Genomic DNA, 17,059 nt, shown 5'->3' on the forward strand with positions numbered 1-17,059 from the left:
GCTGCTGATTGGTGGAGGCAGCCGAGGGTGATGTGTAGGTGAGGTAAAGCAGTGGTGGAAACTGACCACGGGAGCCAGGACTCATAGAGGAGGGGACCTTGCTTCACGGTGCTGCAGGTAAGAGCTCCATCTAGGACTAGGACATGGTCACAAGCAAACCTCTGGTACGAAACTCGTAGGGGGCAGGTGTCCCCCCTGCCCTCTCTAAATGGCATCCCTGCCTGAGAGGCTCTGAGATACCACAGTGATGGGTGCCAGGACGAAACCTCTAAGCCCAGCAGTGAAAAACAAAGAAGTGTTCTGTTTCCGACTGTGTTAAGCTTTTCAGAGAGCGAGAGCTGAGCTGTTAATGTCAGATCAAGGTTGAAACCTACTTAAGATCTGGGCTAGATCCTCAGTGGGTACAAATTGGTGTGGCTGCATTGAAGACAGCAAAGATCTGCCAACTTAGCTGAGGATCTTGCCCCTGACATTTGATTATTTGGCTGCCTGAGCTGTTGAGAGTGAGAACTCCCTGCTGGGGAACAGGGGGCTATGAGCACACCCCAGACTGAAAGAGCTGAGGGAGGTAGGAAGCAGTCCAGGGGCGGTTGGCCAGATGCACCAGGAAGAGCAACCAAGACATTCCATGCCTCTCCCTCTAGGTCACTGGGCTGGGACTCAGTGGAGAGGGAGGGCCCGGTACCCACTACCTACCCCCCACCTCAGTCCAGGAGAACCCCACAGCACCAGGAATTGATGGGCTGCAGTTTTACTGTTAGGCCTGCTGATTTCCAGGTGGCTTGCCCCCAGGACACTCCAAGTACAGTCATTCTCCCACACACATTGTGTGTCAACCAGTGACCACACATGCACATGGGACTAAAGGGGTGAAAGGACTGTCGGGTTACGACCTACCAGCCTGTAAGTGAAACCTGTTACAGGTGGATTATGAAGTAGTTTTGTGGATGCTTAAAACTTTTCCCAAGCACAAGGGGCTGCACGGGAGTACGGTGCTTGTTTGGAAATTTAACAAGTCGGCGATGGAGGCTGGTCACATGGGCCGATCAGAAGCTGGAGTCAACTTTTCAATACTGAATGAGGACCCAAGGAATTCTAGACCAGTCAGCCTACCTTCAATACCTGGAGAGATGCTGGAACAACTTATTAAGCAATAGGGTTATAAGTAATAACCAGCATGGATTTGTCAAGAAATGGTCATGCCAAACCAATCAAATTTTCTTTCTTTGATGGGGTTATTGGCCTAGAGGATGAGGGGAAGCTGTACACGTGATACGTCTTGATTTTAGTAAGGCTACTGGTGCAGTCCCATGTGACATTCTCTTAAGCAAACTAGGGAAATGTGGTCTAGATGAAATTGCTCTCAGGTGGGTGCAACACTGGTTGAAGGACCGACTCAAAGAATAGTTACCAATAGTTTACCAATAGCTGTCAATCCGAGAGGATGTTTGAGAGCGGTCCCACAACGGTTAGTTATTAGTCGGCATTTTCATGAATGACTTGGATAATGGAGTGGAGAGCATGCTTATAAAATGTGCGGATGATGCAAAGCTGGGATGGTTTGCTAGCACCTGGAGGATAGCATTAGAATTAATAACAACCCCGACACATTGGAAATTGGTCTGCATTCAACAAGATGAAATTCAATAAAGACAGTTACAGAGTACTTCGCTTACAAAGAAGAAAATGAAATGCACAACTACAAAATGGGGCATCACCCGTGAGACAGTAGTACTGCTGAAAAAGAGCTGGGGGTTATAGTAGATCAGAAATTGAATATGAGTCAAGAGTGTGATGCAGTTGTGAAAAAGGCTAATATCGTTCTGGGATGTATTAACAGGAGTGTCGTATGTAAGAGACCGGAGGTAATTGTCTTGCTCTGCTCTGCACTGAGGAGGCCTGGGATGCTGACAAACTGTAGAGAGTTCAGAGAAGAACAATAAAAAAGATAAAAGATTTTGAACATCTGACCTGTGAGGAAAGGTTAAAAATAACTGGGCATGTTTAATCTGGAGAAAAGAAGCCTGAGGGGAACTCTGACAACAGTCTTCAAATATGTTCAGGGCTGTTGTTATAAAGAGGACTAATAAATACCTCATAAAAGACCTGACACAGAAGATCCCTGGCTTTGATCTCCTCTCTTACTTTGGTGCTCCTGGTTTTTGAATGGAGACATGTTGGCTTTTCCCCCAGGCAGGGCTGTTTGGATTAGACTAATTAGACTTGTCAGAAGGATCAGATTGTTTTGTGATTGGTGAATGTCAGGAGCTGTAGATTGCTCCACCCAGAAAACCACAAAGGGTGTGTGTACCTGCAGTACTACAGACTTATCCTGCTGGAGTCAGCCTCAGATTAGGTATCTCACCCCAGCCTAATCCGAGAGGGTGCAGGTACACCGCAGAAAAGCAATCAAGTTCCATTAATGACCTGTGTCCACACTGGCCTTTCAGCCAGTTGCAGGAAAGGTAACCCAGTGGCTTGTGTGTGTTACAAGTCCACCTCTTAGATTCACAGATTCCAAGTCGAGAAGGGACCATTCTGATCATGTAGTCTGACTTTGTGTGACACGGGCTTTACACAGGATGTGAGCGTGTTTTTATGTGGCAAAGCAATGAGTATGGAAGTAATTAATGATGATCAGTGTTCGGATTTCATTTCTAAAGCTGTTATAAATCATGCGGATTATATTTGATTAGGCAGTTATCTAATTCGTTCTTTTTCTCGCTGCTAATGCAGAAATTAAAGCTGACAGGGTTTGAAAGACACACTTGCAAACTAATATAAACTAAAATTCATGAAGAATAAAATAACAATCAAATTCCCCAAATCCTTTTCACATTCTTTTCATCTGTTTAAGGAAATTTTTTAGTTAGCAAAATATATAAATAAATCCAATACAAACGCAAAGCTGAGCTGTGATAGATACATGTAGATTAGTTGTTCAGCACCACGGAAGAGGGTAATTTAGGGAGCTGACAGAGAGGGAGAATGGCACCACAGCTAATATCAAGTATTCAAAAATCATGAGTCAGGTCTCTCATATGAGAATATAAAAAATGATGATATATTTTGTCTTTATATGCATCTGCTTTTTGAATCTTTGCGTTGCATTTGGGATGTGTTTTCAAACTTCTCTTTGCTATCATGAAGTCTAGAAACTTTTTAAAATTTACAAAAGCAAGTTGAGGTGCTTGTGAAATCACATGCCTCCAGGAGCTGGAGCTTTAATAAAAACACCAGATATTATGAGAGTCAGCAACACTGGAATAGCGTTGCAGCTGAGGCCCTGAGAGGCCACCTGGGATTAATTCCCAGCTCAGGCAGACTCCTTGGGCAAGTCACTCAGGCTGAGGTTTTTAAAGCTGCATAAGGCATTTGGACACCAAATTCTCATTGCAGTTAACCTTTGGCATTTTTGAAGATCTCAGCCTGAATCTCTCTGTACTTCAGTCCCCATCTGTAAAGAGAGATGATAACACTTCCTTTCTCCTACTTTTTCCATTCATTTCTATTCAGACCGAAAGCTTTTCAACCAAGACTTTCTCGTATTCTATTCCATACTGGTGCATTATACCATGCTCGTCACCATAGTATATGAGCATCTTCCAGTGGTGCATTAAGCAACATAACTGTACATCTGTCACATGATGTTTGTTCTCTCATCCTCTCCCAAGAGGGAGACGTGTATGGAATGGAATGACTTGCTTTGGTAGGAGTTTTTATTATTATTTGTTCAATGTACCTATTTCTACAGAGAAGGCAAGGCCAAGGAAGTGCGCTTTGCACTTGACACAGAAAGTGGTGAAATTTGTTATGGTCGTCCGTTCTCTTGGGGGAGTTCATTCCACAACCTCGGACCACCCCTGGAGAAAGTTCTGTTTCCTGCACAGACAAGCTTTGCTTCCATTCTGCCAGAGGAGCAAAGTTACCAACCACGGTCTTCGTCACACAGCTTTAGATGTTCTTTTAGGTATCCGGGCCCAGGTCATGGTGCGCCTTGAAGACAAGGACTGAGACCTTAAACTTGACACTAGCTTCTATGGAGACACAGTGTAGGGAACAGAGGACAGGTGTGATGACATGCTGCAGCATTTTGTACTAGTTGGAGTGTCCGAAGTGCTGAAGGTTTCATGGCCTGGTTTATTGCATTCCTGTGTCCAGCCAAGAAGTGATGAAGGCATGGAGTCAAATTAAGTAAAAATCTAAAATTAACCAAACTGTGCCATAGAATCTCTATGGATAGTAATTCCATGCTTGAATAATAAGAATATAGCAGTAGGGATATACGACCGACCACCTGACCAGATTGGCGATAGTGACTGTGAAATGCTCAGGGAGATTAGAGAGGCTATAAAAATAAAAAACTCAGTGATAATGGGGGATTTCAACTCTCCCTATATTGAGTGGGTGCATGTCACAGCAGGACTGGATGCAGAGATAAAGTTTCTTTACACCTTCAATGACTGTTTATTGGAGCAGCTAGTCCTGGACCCACAAGAAGAAAAGCAATTTTTGATTTAGTTCTAAGTGGAGCACAGGATCTGGTCCAAGAGGTGAATATAGCTGAACCGCTTGGTAATAGTGACCAAAACATAATAAAATTTAACATCCTTGGGAGGGGAGGGGGACACCAAAGCAGCCCACCATGGTAGCATTTAGTTTCAGAAAGGGAAACTACACAAATATGAGGAAGTTAGTTGAACAGAAAGTAAAAGGTATAGTGCAAAAGTGAAATAGCTGCAAACTGCATGGAAACTTTTTAAAGACACCATAATAGACGCTCAATTTAAATATATACCCCAAATTAAAAAAATTGTGAGAGAACCAAAAAAGTGCCATCATTGCTAAACAACAAAATAAAAGAAGCAGTTAGAGACAAAAAGGCATCCATTAAAAAGTGGAAGTTAAATCCTATTGAGGAAAATAGAAAGGAGCATAAACTCTGGCAAGTGAAGTGTAAAAACATAATTAGGAAGACCAAAAAAGAATTTGAAGAACAGCTAGCCAAAGACACAAAAATTAACGGCAAAATTTTTTTTAAGTATATCAAAAGCAGGAAGCCTGGTAAAGAATCAGTGGGGCCAGTGGGAGATCGAGATGCTAAAGAAGCACTCAAGGCGATAAGACCATTGCAGAAAAATTAATTGAATTCTTTGCATCAGTCTTCATGGCTGAGGGTGTGAGGGAGATTCCCAAACCTGAGCCATTCTTTTTAGGTGACAAATCTGAGGAAGTGTGCCAGATCAAGGAGTCATTAGAGGAGGTTTTGGAACAAATTGTTAAATTAAACAGTAATAAGTCACCAGGAACAGATGGTATGACCCAAGTGTTCTGAAGGAACTCAAATGTGAAATTGCAGAACTACTAACTGTGGTATGTAACCTATCATTAAATCAGCTTCTGTACCAGATGACTGAAGGATCGCTGATGTGATGCCAATTTTTTAAAAAGGTTCCAGAGGCGACCCCAGTAATTATAGGCCAGTAAGCCTAATTTCAGTACTGGGCCAATTGTTTGAAACTACAGTAAAGAACAGAATTATCACACACACACACACACACACACACACACACACACACACACACACACACACACACACACACACACACACACACACACACACACACACACACACACACACACACAGATGAACACAATTTGTTGGAAAAAGTCAACATGGTTTTTTGTTAAGGAAAATCATGCCTCACCAATCTACTAGAGTTCTTTGAGGGAGTTAACAAGCATGTGGACAAGAGTGATCCAATGGATATAGTGTACTTAGATTTTCAGAAAGCCTTTGACAAGGTCACTCATCAAAGGCTCTTAAGTAAAGTAAGTAGTCATGGGTTAAGAGGGAAGGTCCTCTCGTGGATCAGTAACTGGTTAAAAGATAGGAAACAAAAGGTAGTAATACATGTTCAGTTCACAGGGCAAGAGGTAAATAATGGTGTCCCCTAGGGTCTGTACTGGGACCAGCACTGTTCAACATATTTATAAATGATCTGGAAAAAGAGGTAAACAGTGAGGTGGCAACATTTGCAGATCATACAACGACTACTCAATATAGGTAAGTCCAAAGCAGACTGCGAGGAGTAAAAAGGGATCTCACAAAACTGGGTGACTGGGCAGCAAAATGGCAGATGAAATTCAATGTTGATAAATGCAAAATAATGCACATTGGAAAACATAATCACAACTGTACATATAAAATGATGGGGTCTAAATTAACTGTTACCACTCAAGAAAGAGATGTTGGAGTCATTGTAGATAGTTCTCTGTGTAGCCTATAGAACTAGCCTGCTTGCTTGCATTATATAGAGATATATATCTTTTCTTATAGATTTACGTATGATTATAATAGAGTTATAAATGTATATATATTTTGCTGTAATATACCTTACAGGCCACATCCTGTATGACAGCTACGTAATTATTATACACATATTTGGGAACTAGTGTTGAAAGTTTTGACGTATAGGAAAAACAAGACATATATGGTCATGTTTTTGCATAGATGATATAGTAGTTAGCAGACGTACTGGGGAACTTTGACCTACACACGTATTGAAAGTAATGATGTCAGGCCCAAACTAGTACACCACAAAACCCACAAAGATGAAGTCATGGAATCTTTGAAATGGGAAGTAAAAATGTCATGGATATCCTTAATATTCATGAACCTGCTGGCCTATAGAGTATGCATACCCCAATAATTTGGCGGTGGAAAATCCAAATATGGACTTAGAAGGAGGACCCATATTCTTGGGGTATAAGAAGGGGAAGATCGTGCTATTTGGGGCGATCGTCATCTACTCCTGCTTGAAGTTTCTTTAGTTTGTGTTAAGATTTTCCTTCTTCATTTTATAGTCTTATTTGTAGTCTTAGTTTATAGTTCTTAGCTCTCTAGCAGTGCTTATTCCACCCTTCTACTTAAGAGTTGAGGAATCAAACATCTCTCTCAACCACAGCGTAAGTACATTAATCCAAAGCATATCATAGAAATATATATATCATAGGAGTCTTTAAAATTAAGATTGTATTATCCATTATCCATTTGATTGTTCATTTTCTCTATATCAGTTATTTGTCTATCATTGTATGTTATCTTAATAAAACTTATAAAATTATACAAATTTGGTTATCACTAAGAAACTTCCTGTTGTACACCCCGGGGTCCCTATATAAATTCTTCTGGAGCCTGATTCAGGGACAAGAACCTTCTAATCCAAGCAATTGGCAAACCTATAACCCCATTAAATAACTAATACACTGAAAATCAGGCTACATCTGAAAACATCCACTCAATATGGAGTGGCAATCAAAAAAGCTAACCGAATGTTGGAAATCATGAGGAAAGGGATAGATAATAAGACAGAAAATATCATATTGCCTCTATATAAATCCATGGTACACCCACATCTTGAATACTGCATACAGCTGTGGTTACCCCATCTCAAAAAAGATAATTGGAAAAGGTACAGGAAATGGCAACAAAAATGACTGGGGTATGGAACAGTTTCCATATAAGGAGAGATGAATAAGACTAGGACTTTTCAGCTTGGAAAAGAGATGACTAAGGGGGCATATGATAGATGTCTATAAAATCATGACTGGTGTGGAGAAAGTGAATAGGGAATTGTTATTTACTCCTCATAACACAAGAACTAAAAGTCACCAAATGCAATTAATAGACAGCAGGTTTAAAACAAGCAAAAAGTAGTATTTTGTGTTCGTCAACCTGTGAACTCCTTGCCAGAGGATGTTGTGAAGGCCCAGACTATAAGAGGGTTCAAAAAAGAACTGGATAAGTTCATGGAACATAGGTCCATCAATGGCTATTAGCCAGGATGGGCAGGGATGCAAAGCCATGCTCTGCAGTGTCACTAGCCTGTTTGCCAGAAGCTGGGAATGGGTGATAGGGGGTGGATCGTTTGATGATTACCTGTTCTGTTCATTCCCTCTGAAGTATCTGGCATTGGCCACTGTCGGAAGACAGGATCCTGGGCTAGATGGACCAATTGGTCTGACCCAGAATGGCTGTTTTTATGAATAACTGTGGCCAGGTCTTAGTGTTTATACAGTACCTAGCACAGTCCCGGCCTCTACCAATACTGTAATGCAAATAACAGTGATGGATTTATACCTATGAATGGGTCAGTGTCTTCTCATGCCATCTGTACTGAACCTCAGGTCATTTATTAGGGAGCTTTGTAACCTATGCCCATCTCTAGTGTGATTGTGCTAACGAGGATGCCTCTTTAATCTGAAAAGGTGCCGAGTGGGAAGATATAAATGTATCATCACCTGCCAAGAACAAGAGGAAGTTGGACAAGTATCCAGCATTCGTGTTGGAGGAGCAAGAGTCCCTGAACACCTGTAAGTATGAAACACTGCCAGCCCCTGCTGACAGTGGGGAGCTGTGCCTGCAATACTCAGGGCTTTGGGGAGAGGGTAAAACTGGACCCAGCCCTGGCTGTGGTGGAGGCACAGAAGCCATTTTCCCTCCCCAGGGGTCGGGTGCAAGGCTGCACAGCCCATATTCATGTGGCTGCTTTGTGGCACTGGCAGCAGGGGGCATCAGGGCCGCGGCATTCCATCGAAGGTGTGATGCTTCTCGGGTCACCCAGGGCTGTGAGCTGGGCGTTGGCCCTGGAATACAACCAGCCTGTCAGCTGCCCAAGCACCCCCCTCTGGGCTACACCAGTCTGCCCTGCCCTGCAGACTGACCATATACGCATGCCAGCCCCGAGTGCCTTCAAAGTGTCCCACTCTGGTATCCAGCCCCTGGTCACTGGACCCCCACAGAAATCCCAGATTCTCTGTTCCCAGCCCAGTTTTACCTTAGCCCAGCTCTCCATCTCCTCACACAGCACTTCAGTTCAATCCTAGCAAAACAAAAGGGAATTAGTTTAAGAAAGCCTGGCGATTCCACTGGAAACAAGTGTGAGGGATGGAAACAAATGGTGACATAAAACAAAGTCGTAAGACACGAACTAGGGCCTGTAGTCAGTTGTTGGCTGCGTGTGTGTGTTCTTTGTGCGACATTGGCTCTGCGCAGATAGCCAGCCCAGCGAACCTTGCTGGAACTACCAAAATAGATGACAGATCCGTTTCATTAACAAAGGCACATTGGCAGGTTAATTATCGACGAAGCAGAATCCTAGTATCCCATAGACTCAACAGGACCACTGACACACGTATGCCCGTAGCAATGGACCAGTTCAGTGAATGGCAGGACTTTCCATTCCCCCCTCGGCTGGACAAAGACATCCCCTTCGAGATTCCTCTTTTATACTTTGATACAAATAAATTATGTATTGCCCCTCTGACGTGGTGAGTGACCACCTTGTACCTGTCGATTTGATCAAAACATCTCTATCCATCCCCTGTCATCCTGACCTTATCTTTAAGAGGGTCAGTGTGTCCTTGTGTCACCTTCGGGGAGTGTGTTCACACCATAGCCGTATATCGGAGTGCTCTGGTACCATCCTTCTGGAATGTGTTTCTGTGAATATTTAGTGCCCAGAAGTGCATGTGTTTTTGCAACACCAGCCCTGTTCTTGCCAAGTTCATGTAGTGGGTAGTGAATCTGACAGCAGGCATCTGCTTCGTAACAGGGCAGGGCCTGACTTTTGCTAACTCTTCTTTGTATTAGCAGGGCTTGACTTGAGTTCAGCCTTAGGCCTCATACCAAGCCTCGTGTCTCAGGCTCTCTTTGTACGACAGGGCCTGCACTTATTAATAGCTGCCACTTTCCTAGCTACTAGAGTACAGTCTCACCCCAAAGTTCAGTCTTTCGCAGTGCTTGCTAGTCCCAGGTAGCCAGGACCAAGTCTTCCATGACCCACCCCCACTCATCCTGTGATCTACGGAATCAGTCCTTTGTCTTTATTCACAGACCGGGCCATCCCTCACTGCCCTATTGTTACTTTTTACTGCCAAGCGGTTTCAAGGTTTATAGTTTGTCTTTGATGATTTTCCATTGACTTTTCTGAGTTTAGGGCAAGGTAAACAATTAAGCAACACATTACATAATTGGCTAGCCTGGGAAAGGTGACACTCCCTCCTGCTTGACTGGGCCATCGCTGAGACATATGGTTCATTTTCACTCCAAGACCCAAGGGCACCAATGTTCAATATACTGACATTATTCATTAAATATCACTCGAACACATCATCTCAATATGATGATAAGTATCGATAAGTTACAAACGTCCAGTAGAGATCTCACATGTTACCAATTGTGGATAAATACCATGAAAATGGGGTATTAGATGCAGTGAGTTGTCAGGTCTGAGACAAGAGTTACTTGTAAAGAACAGCGAAGCCTTTGGCAATTGGCCCCAGTGGACCTCACTCTGAAAGCTAACCTGAAATAGCCTCTAGCACATTAGTTCTCAACCTACTTACCATTGTGGGCCACATACGCAGCTCTCTATTTGTTATGTGGGCCAGATCCACACAATATATATACTGCCTGTATGGCCCTGAGGATCTCGTATGGGCCACAGCTGTGCGCTGGTTGGGCCTCAAGCAGTCTGCAGGTGGCAGGTTGAGAACTACTGCACTAGCAGAACAGCACCCGCCAGCACCATGCTGGGACATTGGCTCAGGGGGATGAAGGGCCATCTATTGAATCACCACTGCCATCTCACCCTGGGTTTTCCCGGGAGGTCTCCCCTTCTTGCTCTGAGTTGGCACAATGCAGCTTAGCTGGTGAGAGCTGACTCCAACCCTAGCATGTAATTGTATCCTCCTTCCAGATGAAAATATGGAATCCAGGATCAGGAAAGTTGTGAACATCATGTACGAGAAGCTGACCGCCTCTCCGCCCCAGGAAAATATGTCGTACGAGATTAAATATCTCAGGTGAGTCTGCAGCCCAGTTTGTCCCTTAAAGTCCAATGATTTAGACACCACAGCCTGTGCTCACACAGGTCTTTGCTTACCTGCTCTATGGACAGACCCACCTCAATGTGCAGATCTAGGTCTGAACTCCTCGTGCATTTGAAGGGTTTGGATACAGACCTGTCTCTTGCTAGCACCATAGGAAATGACACACAGACTGGATCATGGTCCCTCTTCAGGAAGGACAGGCAGGGGCGAAAGGGTGGAGGAGTTGCACTGTATGTAAGAGAGCACTATGATTGCTCTGAGCTCCATATGAAACCGGAGATAATCCAGGTGAGAGTCTCTGGGTTAAGCTTAGAAGCAAGAACAATAAGGGTGATGTTGTGGTGGGTGTCTGTTACAGACCACCAGACCAAGAGGGCGAGGTAGATGAGGCTTTCTTCAGTCAGCTAGGGAAAGTTTCCAGTTCACAGGACCTGGTTCTCATGGGGGATTTCAATCACCCTGACATCTGCTGGAAGAGCAATTCAGCAAAGCACAGACAATCCAGGAAGTTTTTGGAGAGTGTTGTGGACAACTTCCTGGTGCAAGTGTTGGAGCAACCAGCTTGGGGCCGTGCTTCTCTTGACCTACTGCTAACAAAGAGGGAAGATTTGATAGGGGAAGTAGAAGTGGGAGGCAACCTAAGTAGCAGTGACCATGAGATGGTCGAGTTCAGGATCCTGATAAAAGGAAGAAAGGAGAAAAGCAGGATACGGACCCCAGACTTCAGAAGAGCAGACTTTGACTCTCTCAGGGAGCAGATGGGCAGGATCCCCTGGGAGGCTAATATGAGGGGGAAAGGAGTCCAAGAGAGCTGGCTGTATTTTAAAGAAACCTTACTGAGGGCACAGGAACAAACCATCCCGATGTGCAGAAAGAATAGCAAATATGGTAGGCGTCCAGCTTGGCTTAACAAAGATGTCTTTGGAGAACTTAAACACAAAAAAGAAGCTTACAAGAAGTGGCAGCTTGGTCAGATAACTAGGGAGGAGTATAAAAATACTGCTCGAACGTGCAGGAATTAAATCAGGAAAGCCAAAGCGCAATTGGAGTTGCAGCTAGCAAGGGACGTGAAGGGGAAGAAGAAGGGTTTCTACAGGTATGTTACCAACAAGAGGAAGATTAGGGAAAGTGTGGGCCCCTTAGAGAATGAGGGAGGCAACCTAGTGACAGAGGATGTGGAGAAAGCTGAGGTACTCAATGCCTTTTTTGCCTCTGTCTTCAAAGACAAAATCAGCTCCCAGACTGCTGCACTGGGCAGCACAGAATGGGAAGGAGGTGAACATCCCGCAGTGTTAAAGAAACAGGTCCAAGACTATTTAGAAGGATTAGACATACACAAGTCTATGGGGCCAGATGCAATGCATCTGAGGGTGCTGAGGGAGTGTGCTGATGTGATTTCAGAGCCATTGGCTTTTATCTTTGAAAGCCCATGGCAACTGGGGGAGGTTCCTGATAATTGGAAAAAAGGCAAATATAGTGTCCATCTTCAAGAAAGGGAGGAAAGAGGATCCAGGAACTAGAGACCAGTCAGCCTCACTTCAATCCCTGGAAAAATCATGGAGCAGGTCCTCAAGGAATCCATTTTAAGGCACTTGGAAGAGAGGAAGGTGATCAGGAATAGTCAACACGGATTCACCAAGGGAAAGTCATGCCTGACCAACCTGATTGCTTTCTATGATGAGGTGACTGACTCTGTGGATGTGGGGAAAGCGGTGGACGTGATATACCTTGACTTTAGCAAAGCTTTTGATACGGTCTCCCACAGTATTCTTATCAGCAGGTTAAAGAAGTATGGGTTGGATGAATGGACTATAAAATGGATAGAGAGCTAGCTAGATCGTCGGGCTCAACGGGTAGTGATCAATGGCTCCATGTCTAACTGGCAGCTGGTCACAAGCGGAATGCCCCAAGGGTCGGTCCTGGGGCCGGTTTTGTTCAACATCTTCATCAATGATCTGGAGGATGGGGTAGATTGCACCCTCAGCAAGTCTGCAGATGACACTAAGCTGGGGGGGTGGTAGATACCCTGGAAGGTAGGGATAGGATACAGAGTGACCTAGACAAATTGGAGGATTGGGTCAAAAGAAATCTGATGAAGTTCAACAAGGACAAGTGTAGAGTTCTCCACTTAGGACGGAAGAATCCCATGCACAGCTACAGACTGGGGACCGACGAGCTAGGCAACAGTTCTGCAGAAAAAGACCTGGGGGTTACAGTAAATAAGCAGTTGGATATGAACCAGCAGTGTGCCCTGGTTGCCAAGAAGGCTAATAGCATATTGGGCTATATTAGTAGGAGCATTGCCAGCAGATTGAGGGAAGTGATTATTCCCCTCTATTCGGCATTGTTGAAGCCGCATTTGGAGTATTGTGTCCAGTTTTGGGCCCCCCACTACAAAAAGGATGTGGACAAGTTCGAGAGAGTGCAGCGGAGGGCAACAAAAATGATGAGGGGCTGGAGCACAGGACTTATGAGGAGAGGCTGAGGGAACTGGGCTGGTTTAGTCTGCAGCAGAGAAGAATGAGGGGGGATTTGATAGCAGCCTTTAACTACCTGTAAAGGGGGTTCCAGGGAGGATGGAGCTAGGCTGTTCTCAGTGGTGGCAGATGACAGAACTAGGAGCGATTGTCTCAGGTTGCAGTGGGGGAGATCTAGGTTGGATAATAGGAAAAACTTTTTCCCTAGGAGCATGGTGAAGCACTGGAATGGGTTACCTAGGGAGGTGGTGGAATCTCCATCCTTAGAGGTTTTTAAGCTGCGGCTTGACACAGCCCTGGCTGGGATGATTTACTTGAGGTTGGTCCTGCTGTGAGCAGGGGGTTGGACTAGATACCTCCTGAGGTCCCTTCCAACTGTAATCTTCTATGATTCTATGATTCCCGCTAGCCCAGTGTCCTGTCTCTGACAGAGGCAACACCAGCTGCTTCAGAGGAAAGTATAAGGACCCTGCAGTTATGGGATATCCCTGCTGCATGGCCTGTTCATTCCCCCAGCTGTGTACAGCTGCTGGAGAAGATAACACCACTGCAGGTATCTTCTCAACACAGGTCCCTGCTCAGGGCTCCAAGAGAAAATTGCAGCCGGGGGGACATCCCCAGTGGTGCAAGTTCCATAGACTCTTGCTGCTCAGGAACCAAGGAGGAGCAAAGAGCTGGTGTGATGGCACAAGACCTTTGCGCAGGCTGCTGTGGGCTTACACAGCTCCCTGGGGATGCTCCCAGTTTGAGATCAGGCCCCACTGCCTTTTCCAGCCAGGGTGAACCCTGCCCCCCAGCAGGATGATGTGGGGAGATCAAGGCCATTAGGGTATGTCTGCAATGTAGTAAACCTGACCCATGCCTAGAGACTAGGGGTTTCCAAGCCTGCGCTTGTGCATCCACATGATGTTGTAAACCCGGGCTTACGATGGTCGGACCCAGGACTCACAACCATTACACAAACCGGAGTCAGATTGGGAGGTGCTGCGTCAGTGCAAAGATGCCCCCGCACCGGCCAAACCGGGGAGAGAGCCATGACTCTGGCTCACTCAGCTCAGCGGGGCTGTCTGTCCACTCCTGGTGTGCAGGAACCTGGAACCCCTCTCTGCTCTCAGGTCTGGCGGGGAGCTGACAGGGAAATCCAGGTCCACCCGGTCCTCTGGGTTCCAGCTCAGAGCCCTCCAGCTAGACAAGGAGAGTCAGGGTTTGCTGACTCGGACAGAGCCCTGAGATCCTTCCTTCCTACCTTCCCTTGGGCGTCTGCAGCTCGTCACTCTGTTGGCCGGCTGCCCCTTTCTGAGGTGGTGTCCCGGGGCAGCTCTGGAGCAGTCTGATGACGGGAGTTCCTTTCTCCAACATGCTCACTCTGCTGGTCTGCCAAGCAGCAGCGGCTGGCAGTGCCTGGATTAACCCTTTGGTTGTTGGGCTATCGTGGGGTACACACACCCATGACACAGACCTTCCGCTTCTGGGGGCGTAACCCAGAGTTCCTCACACCCTCGCCAGCTGTAGCCGCTCTCGGCCTTGGTTCATGGCATCTGGTGCTAAGACTTGTCTGTCCATCCCGCCAAACCTTAACAGTGGCGGAGCCTGATCCAGTGTTCATTGAAATCAGATGGGGAGGGAGAAGGGGGGGGATCTTTCCATTGACTGCAATGGGGCTCTGTTTGTGAGGAAGGGAGCTGCCTGGCCCTTTCCAAATACATGATTCTGTTTAACCCTCCCTCCCTCTCCCCTCCTCCTCAGGGACCATCTCTTCCCCTTGAAGGACAAGTCTTCCTTGGATCCCATTTACATCGGGCTCTTTGGCAGTACTGGGGCCGGGAAGAGCTCGCTGTTGAATGCCATCATCGAGCACCAGTTCTTCCTGCCAGCGTCAGACCGTGAAGCCTGCACCTCTTGCATGGTGCAAGTCAGCAACCGGGGTGAAAACTACGAGGCAAAAATTCACCTTCTCTCACTACAGGCAAGGCTGATTCCTCTGCATGGCACAGGGGATGGGACAGATGTGTTCTTTAGCAGAGTATCCTGGCTGCTCGGTGTGTAGCCCTGCCCCCTCCACAGTGAATCTCTGTCTTATGGAGAGGGCGGCTGGCTGCCTGGCCCACATGGCCCCTGCTGGCTGCTTCTTACATTGAGGCTCATTCCTGCCTGATGATGGCTGTGGGCTCCAGGAAGGAAGTCATGTGCTCTAAGGACAGGGCTGGGGCTGGTTCTCTGTTGCTTAGGAGGCCCAGAGTGGACAGGAGGAAGCAACAGCACTTCCCTCCCTGCTTCGCTTGCAGTTGGCCAGAGGGGATTCCCGCTGCTGGAACCACAGCTGGTTTGTCTGCTGCACAATCCAGGGAACCACTCATGCTGCTTCTGCACTATTGCTCCCCACACCTTCTCCTGCAGCACTGAGCCACTTCTCAGCTCCCCTACCACACCCTCTGCTCAGTGTTAAAACAGCTCTTCAGTCACTTTAGTTGGACTGCTGTTACACCACTCCCACCCAGCCCGAGCTCCAGACACCCCCATCGCTACTGACATCCACGACCGCTGCCTGTACAACCCTGATCAAATCCAGCCCCAGCACCTGCATTATCCCATAATAACAACCTGGCCCAGCTCCCAGCCCAGCGCTCAAATGCCCACGATAATAATGGCCTGTTTGCCCTGCTTTGCCCTGGCAGGAATGGAAGGAGGAACTGAAGAATCTGGTAGAGCTTGTGAAGAAACCTGAGGAGGAGGAGGAAGAAGGGAAGGAGGAGGAAGAAGGGGACGAGGAGGGTGATGTAGGTGAAGCTGTTCGAAAGCTTCGAGCGCTCTATGGGAAAGATGCTGAAGCCAGATCTTACGAAGATCTATTGAGTGCGAAGCTACTAGTAAATATCCCTGCCTCAAAATGTATTCAACTCAAAGCAGCGCAGGTGAGTGAGTGTCTGTTCATAAATTCCAAATCTAGAAGACCATTGTGGGTTCAAAAAAGAACTAGATAAATTCACGGAGGACAGGTCAATCAATGGCTGTTAGCCAAGGTGAACAGGGACAAACCCCATGCTCTGGGTTTCCCTAAACCTCTGACTGCCAGAAATTGGGAGTGGACAACAGGGGATGAATCACTAGATAAAGAGCCTTGTTCCATTCACTCCCTCTGAAGCACCTGGCCCTGGCCACTGTCAGAAGACAGGATACTGGGCTAGATGGACCATTGGTCTGACCCAGTATGGCAGTTCTTATGTGGGGGGATGGGTGAAGAGGGTGGGTCCAGAGTGGGAGGAGGCTGGGGAGGGGAGGGGATAGGTGGGGTCCAGACAGGGATAGGATGGGGAAGGAGGTGCTAGAGCAGGGGGAGGCATGGGTGCAAGGTGGGTCCTGGAGTAGCAGGGCTAAGTGAGTACGGCCCAGTTTCAGACAGTGAACGTAGGTGAGGGGCAGGCCGGGAGGAGAAGCAAGGAAATATTGCTTCTTGTCATCGGCTAAATCAATTCCACATTGTTTTTCCTGTGACATCACTTATATGAAGTCAACAATGCTGAACAATTCTATAAGTTCTACGTGCGAGTGTGACTCATACTGCTGAATTAGGGCAGTGGCTCTCAAACTATTTACCATCCAGTCGTTCTTTTATCAGAGAACCAAAAGTAGGAGGGGAGAGATTCAAGACAGTGATAGGAAATGGGTGATTGTGCAGTGGGGGATGA

General features: G+C 46.3%; 1 pseudogene; it reads left to right on the forward strand.

The window, feature by feature from the left end:
- The first annotated feature begins 8,295 nt into the window (after nt 1-8,295).
- Nucleotides 8,296-17,059, forward strand: part of LOC137148204 (nuclear GTPase SLIP-GC-like) — a 41,171-nt pseudogene continuing 32,407 nt past the window's right edge.

Source organism: Emydura macquarii, unplaced genomic scaffold (genome assembly GCF_026122565.2).
Source record: "Emydura macquarii macquarii isolate MOO-44397 ecotype Brisbane River unplaced genomic scaffold, CSIRO-AGI_Emac_v2 contig_596, whole genome shotgun sequence".
Taxonomy (NCBI): Eukaryota; Metazoa; Chordata; order Testudines; family Chelidae; genus Emydura; species Emydura macquarii.